This window comes from Quercus robur, chromosome 10, assembly GCF_932294415.1.
Source record: "Quercus robur chromosome 10, dhQueRobu3.1, whole genome shotgun sequence".
Taxonomy (NCBI): domain Eukaryota; kingdom Viridiplantae; phylum Streptophyta; class Magnoliopsida; order Fagales; family Fagaceae; genus Quercus; species Quercus robur.
Window position 1 is genome coordinate 20,595,906 of NC_065543.1, and position 7,650 is coordinate 20,603,555.

A 7,650-nucleotide genomic window follows, 5' to 3' on the forward strand; every position below is an offset into this window, starting at 1 on the left:
AAATGTAATGATGAAATTGACTTGATTTTGAAAGTTGAAGGACTAATTTAAAATAGCTAATAGAAGCCAAATTCCCGAATTTCACTAATGCCAAGTTATTATCATTATCACCTGTGTCCATATAAAAGAACATAGATTTGGCTAATAAAATTGTCAGTCCTTTGTACAAATTTTGCGGATTGTGAAGATGGTCACATGTATCGTTTACATGTAATGGCTTGATGTAAATAAATGCTTTTGTTGCAAAAATTTATTACACCTCTACTTGGGAGGAAGCATGTGCATTTTTGCTTAGAGTTGATATCTTGAACTTGAACCCAAACTTGTGAATTGGTAATAGTTTTTCTTCTTTCAAATGATATGATCTCGGGTTTACTAGTAAAATCTTATAAGCTAACTATTTCCATATAAATTGCAACAGTTAATATAGTCAGACAAGAAGAGAAGCCCCTAGCTGAATGCTAGTTGCTGAGAATCACTCTCTCAAAATGTTCTCTGTACTGGAAGCAAGGGGGGAATGCAGAGGGAAAATAGCTTTGCTATTTTGCCTCATCAACAGCAATGAGTTGCCAATATCATGAAAAGGTGATCGTTTTGGAGCTATGAATCCACCATTTGATGTGTGTACTTTTCTTCTTCCAACCCTTAAGACCTCCTTACTTGCATTATCATTGATTAAATGATTTTCCTTCAAGCAACAAACTAGTACTCGCTTCTCCATCTCATTTTGTGCATCCTGGGTAATTCCTTGTGAACTTTTGGTCCTTGTAACTACTGAGTTTTGTTCCTTCCTCATCCTCAAGTTCCCCATGGAGCATGGACATTTGTGCTTGTAGCTCATTTGCTTTGGTTTCAGATGATAGAGCCTTTTGTCTCCATTCTTGGACCTGGTGATAAGACACATGGTATCTTAAAAACTATTTTAATCTGGTGATAAGGAATGACTTGCTATCTTCAGTGATATCTTAAGTTATTTTTCCCAATGAACTACATTGTTGGGACACAGAAACAAAGAAAAGAGCCTTTTGCATAAAGATTATTGAGATAGAAAACTAGACAAATTAAACATAGGACGAATTGGCTCAAATTTGATTATACGAAATCTTACAGCAGAGTGTATGGATTGAATTCGATGATCGGAATTGATGGCTCAATCCTCCCAAAAGTCTTGAGAAGCCTGCAATTCTTCCATCTCCACCCTTACTTGCCCTAGCATCTGCGACCATTGCTCTGTATCAACTCGAACTTGCTCTACAATTCTTTGCACTATAGCCTTACAACGTCCTGAGCACTTGTATCCTTTAGAAGAATATTTCCAACTTTAAGCAGGAATTCTTTCCCTATCACTTTGTCATGAAAATTAACTAAAAGACATGCATGGAGCATTTGCAGGTCTGATGCAATTAAAAGAAACCGACCTATTGTACAAATAATTCCCTCCCTTTAGTTGAGGCTGCAATGCCTAGTACAGTAGTAACTGCAGACATTAATAGACATCCAAAGGTCCCAATAAAATCTTGAATGATGAAAGAAAGAGGACATATGTGCTCATCAAGAAATGTAAAGGGAAACCTTAAGGGAGTGTTTCAACATGGGTAACAATGAAAAGACATGACAAATCTAAATAATTAGAATGGAACTAGCTCTAGTTAGAGGAAGTTTAAGCTATGCAGTACAAGCCAATATGCAAACCACTTATGTCAAAGTTATTAAAAATATTCATATAACATATATAAAACATTTAAGAACAAATTTTATCTATACTCCTTGAGAACAAATTTTATCTAAGCAATGAAAAACGAAACATAGTAAAGAAAGAAGAAGGATATGCCTGATCAGGTTGTCTCATTGAGGATTGAGGAAGAAGATGAATTATGAATTTCAATATGCTTCGAAGAGGATGAGGAACTGTTTGTTGAAGAGAGCATTGATCTATACTCCTCTTCCATTCTGTTTAACAAAATCCCTTTTGGCAGCCCCTCCATTTTCCATCTTAGAATGTCCACCTGCAGTCTTTGCAAATTAATATTACCAATAAAAAAATGGGATTCAATGTTCAAAATATTTTAGAAAAAATAATAATGATGATGACAATAAAGCAAACATGGGTTTGAGAATCACTCTTTCCTTAATTGAGCTTAAAGTTCTGTTTTATATGCTTTTGCTTAATTATATGATTATATCAACCAAAAGGAGGATTATGCAAATTGAAAATGAAAATGCTTTGCTGGTTGCTTAAAAAATTTACAAAAAGAGAACAACTCAGTGAATTGACCTTAAATATTCTATCACATAATGGCCTCTAGAACACAAAAAACTTCACTCAAATTTGTCTAATAAAAATTACAAGGCTCAATTAAGGATAACTTTCACTTTGAGAAACTACAACATTAAAAAGTTTATTGAAAACTAAGAGCAGCTTCTTCTTTGAGAAGTTAATAATTGAATAGCAGCATCATTGGGTATCAAAATATGGATTGATGACACCAATTAGTGAAAGACAGATCATCCTTACATTGCATTTGCCACTTGAAACAAAGCTATCATCAACTCTACAACTTGTTTTAATTGACAAGCTTGCTTCTGCCATCTCCCGTATCTCCTTCACACATATCTCATCCAATGTTACTCCAAACTTCTCTACCCGTCTCTGAAGAAGAATCACTTGTTTATCAAAATTACTACAGTTCCTAACTTCAAAATCCTTTTAGTCCTGAGCTCCTTTGTAACTACTCTAGTTTCTCACATCCTCTCCTTCACAAATCTTCTTTATTCCCTACAAAGTAGAAACAAATCACCAACCCAAGATACCAGTTTAAATTCGTGTTAATCAAATTTGGTCTGCAATTTAAGCAATTAAAAGATGCCAAATTACTATGATCTATGTTCAACGAGATCATTATGGAAAAACAAATGAGACCAGGCCTTAAGGACACAACTTAGCTCCAATATTCTAGTGCATTGGAGCAGATGCAATACGGATACGTGTTCGCATCATGCCAGCTCCAATACACTTGAGCATTGGAGCTAAGCTTTACTCATATGATATATCCTTTGTTCAATTTCAAATTCAAGCTTGTTTCAATTCCTTCGAGTCATTCTTGGGGTGTACGCTATTCAATTTAACTAATTTTGGGGAGGTTTTTGGACCACACCAACCTAGTTGGTGTTCTTAAATCAAATCGTCATGGCACTAGGGATTGAAATTGCAATTACATCGATGGTGGTTTCAGTCAATACAATAAGTAAATGCTGATCACACACACACAAGCCTTAAGGACACAACTTAGCTCCAATATTCTAGTGCATTGGAGCAGATGCAATACGGATACGTGTTCGCATCGTGCCAGCTCCAATACACTTGAGCATTGGAGCTAAGCTTTACTCATATGATATATCCTTTGTTCAATTTCAAATTCAAGCTTGTTTCAATTCCTTCGAGTCATTCTTGGGGTGTACGCTATTCAATTTAACTAATTTTGGGGAGGTTTTTGGACCACACCAACCTAGTTGGTGTTCTTAAATCAAATCGTCATGGCACTAGGGATTGAAATTGCAATTACATCGATGGTGGTTTCAGTCAATACAATAAGTAAATGCTGATCACACACACACACACACACACACACACACACACAAAGAAAAGAAAAAAAAAAAAAAAAAAAAGAAGGTAATTACACTCTCTTCCATCGAAATTTGGAGAAATCACACACACACACACAAAGAAAAGAAAAAAAAAAAAAAAAAAAAAAAAAAAAAAAAAAAAAAAAAAAAAGGTAATTACACTCTCTTCCATCGAAATTTGGAGAAATCACACACACACACACACACACACACACAAAGAAAAGAAAGAAAAAAAAAAAGGTAATTACACTCTCTTCCATCGAAATTTGGAGAAATGACACTTCTTTCTAAACCATTAAAAAAATAAATAAATAAAACACTCCTCTCCCTTGAGGTTAGAAGAAAATAAGACTCTCCCCCTAATTTTTTTTTTTTTAATATTAGTAATGGAATTTTCTAAATTTTTATAATATTCTCTTTATCAAAGTTTAATAATAATTAGTAAAAACTTAATTGATAAATTTAAAATTAAAATGCAAAGTTTATCAAGCACCAAAATATTTGCAATAACAAATTTTCTCCACAACCCTTTGAAAAAAAAAATCCTAGGTGGCAAACTGTTTTAAGCTTTTAATTTGAATCCACTATTAAAATTACTTTCTTACCTAATGGTAACTACATATAATAACTTGCCACATAAAATTTGTTGTGAGTGTTGTAAAAATGTTGTAAAAGAAAACAGCTACATTACACTTTTCTCTTTTCCTTTCATCTCTCTTCTTCCCACCACTTTACTTTTTACCATTTCTTATTTATCTAAATTCTTTTTCTTTTTCTTTTTCTATAAGAAATCTATATAAATTATTTTTTTCTTTTTTTGAGAAACAAATCTATCTAAATTCTGATTTGTGAATTATGGAGTTAATATTTGTATTTGTAGCAATGTGAGCTAAACCAACATTTTTGGACAAATGAACGAAAATAAATAAATAAAAGAAAGGCCGCATTAAGTGTGGCCGTATAGGTGGATGCAGAATCAAATTATTGGGCTAGTCAAGTTCCAAATAGTTCAGAGCAAACTGGGTTGGATATTTCCATTAGACCCAAAGCTGACCTAGGGTTGGGCCTTGTTGCTAACTAGCTAGTTAGATTACTCCAAGGGAAATCCAGACCTTCCTCATTTTAATTACGTACGATTATTGGTGCAAACTTATTAGCATAGAGATTTGAGAGTTTAGATCAAACAAAATTTTGGTGAAATTTAAGGACTAAAATGGTATTTTCACCCAAAATCTTTTCTTACGTTGCCGTGACTGTTTATTAAATACTCGGCCCAAAAAAAAAAAAAAAAAAAAAAACACTTGCAATTAACAGATTGGTCGATTTGATTCTGAATTTAGTTCCGTTGTAAAAGTCTATACCCCTGTTATGTGTTTCTTTGTTACCTTAACCAATTTAATCATCTTTATCTCAAGAAAAAGAAAAGAAGATTTAACCAAGATCTTAAGTGTTTGTGGAATCAAGTACGGATTTGGTTCTTTCTAGCTACTCTAATTTTAGATGCAATTGCGCCAACCAATTAAGAGAGTGTTCCCTTATTTTAAACCGTTAGCCAAATAATGAGTTTTACAAGTAGTTATACAAATCATGTTTGTTATGATTTTGTGGTTTGCCAAATACTCTCTAAATCTTTTTGAGCTAATTTGTCTCATTTATTTGAAAAGTATTATGTAAACCAAGCATAGCAAAAATATTTTCGTGAATTTGGGGTCAACAATTTGGACGAAAGGAAGGTTAAGTTTTATTTTCCTTGAACCCAATTCAAATTAAGTCTTAATATATCTGCAATATATATATATTGATGATGCCGAAAAAATTACCAGTGAGCCACATAATCCTTGCGCACTCGCAACCATGCCTGCACAACAAAAAAAGAAGACCTAACAGAGAGCACTAGTGTGGTACCGACCAAATACCCTCTGAATGTCAAGTTAGAACTTTTCACAACTCTAGAGTGCCAGAATTGGGATAAATTATGTGTACCTTGATTTATGAGAGTCTTAAGGCTTTTATAGTAGTGTAGGGCTGATATCCGTGCCATGATTAAAAAGATGTTTCCTTGTAAGAGAGAAACTCTTTATTTCGCGTATCTTGTAGAATCTTTTCCTTGTAGGAGTCTTCTTGAGTAGGGTTAAGTATGGGGTGCAAGATATTTCCTTATATACCTATGCATGCGAACCACGCAAGAGACATGTTGGACCCGTCAACTTCATCCCATCAACTTATCCTTCCATGAAACGTCATTCTAGTCATCCCTAACCCATGCATTGATGACCTTCAGTTGCTCCCGTCATCCCCAATATGGATCGTCAACCTTTTGGGGTCAGTCACGAGAATATAAACAAAGTCGTCAGTTACTACAGGATAGTCAGTTATTACTTAGGCTTCAGGAATTATACTTATCATTCATATATATATATATATATATATAAACAACTCAAGGAGGCCAAAGGGTCCTAGCATGACTCTGTCCCTACAAGTTGGCTAAATTATATGGGAGTATTAGAGGCAAACCAAATCCTAAAAAATTGTGTCAATAATTTGTCCCATGATCATTTAATTATTTAAGGATATATGCCAAGAACCTGAACAGTTAGATAGTCCTTCCCTTTTCTGGTGTGCCAAATCTGAAATGATATGGGGACCCCAAAATTGGAGAGCTCTCAATTGAGACAAAATATTGGACTGATGTTTGAACTTTGAAGTCAATTATAATCCTATTCTAAGAATATTAACTCAAAAAATTAATACATATAAACAAGAAATATATATATATATATATATATATATATATATATATATATATATATCAAAATGAGAATAGCACGAGAGGACCACAAAAAAGAATGACCCACCTTGTTTGTTCCATCCATGAGGTGGGAAAACCATGGAGACATGGAAGTGGGTTACCAACCTAAAAGATTCTTCCCTTTCTTCTTTGTTCTTTGCCCTTATTTTTCTCTCTTATTTTCTTCAAACCCTTCTAGAAGCAACAAAAAGTTAAGTTAGGAAGATGTGCCTTACCAACCTTGCCCATAAAATTAACATGGCCGGCTAAAAATGACACACACACTCTCTCTCTCTCTATATGGAAAGCTGGATTATGTGGGCAGGTTGGTTGAATAGTGAAAATGACAAATAAACTTTTTTTAATCAATCAATTTTCAATTACTAGTAGTAGTAATCCTATATGTTCTAGAAATATTTTTCTTTTTTCCATTTAACATCACTAGTAGGTAGGATTTATGTCACGCGTGAAAAAATATGACCTTAGGCAAGATTGGATGAGTGGATGTGATTGTCGAAAGTTAAGGCCAACTTATAATTATTTCATTATTTTTAGGTCAATAAGAATTTTTTGTTGCTTTGAACGGAAATGATCTGGGTTTGAATCTATTTCATTTCCCATTTAAGATGAATAAAAAAAAAAATTAAGGAAAATATAAACATATTTCTTTTTTTCTTTTTTTTTTGCAAATTAATAGTAGTTTTTAAAAGCACAAGTCAGAAAATAAGAAAAGGAAGTTATGGAGTGGAGGCAGTGTGTTAATAAAAAAGATAAGGATTAGAGGAAGTTGAAAATGGAAAATGATAGAGCTATTGTAGTTGGGCACTGTTAATCTCAATCATGGATGGTAGGGGAAGTTAGTTACTTTTATCATCTTGAATTGACAAGAGTAAGTGGAGTAAGGGTAGGTGATCTTCTAGAATACTTTTTTTTAATTGTGAAATGGACATAAATAATAATATAGATATAGGTAGAGAAAGAAAGACAGTGGAAAGGAGGAAGACCGTATATTTAAAATTAAATAATAAAATAAAGTTGGGGAAAAGAATAAAGAGGACAAGAGTAAGAATTAATACGACCATACGATACGAGTATGCACTACTGTTTTTGCTCATGTAGGTCCTTAACAATCTTATTTTATCATGGAGGTACCATTTCCCCAAGTTTTGTATTTAATTATTAATCTTGCCCTTTCTTTTCTATCTTCTCCTTATTCTCTCTGGCTTCTCAATCCCATC

General features: G+C 33.4%; 1 pseudogene; it reads right to left on the minus strand.

Annotated features, from left to right (window-relative positions):
• Nucleotides 1-475: 475 nt before the first annotated feature.
• LOC126703952 (uncharacterized) lies at nucleotides 476-5,665 on the minus strand (annotated as a pseudogene).
• Nucleotides 5,666-7,650: the final 1,985 nt, after the last annotated feature.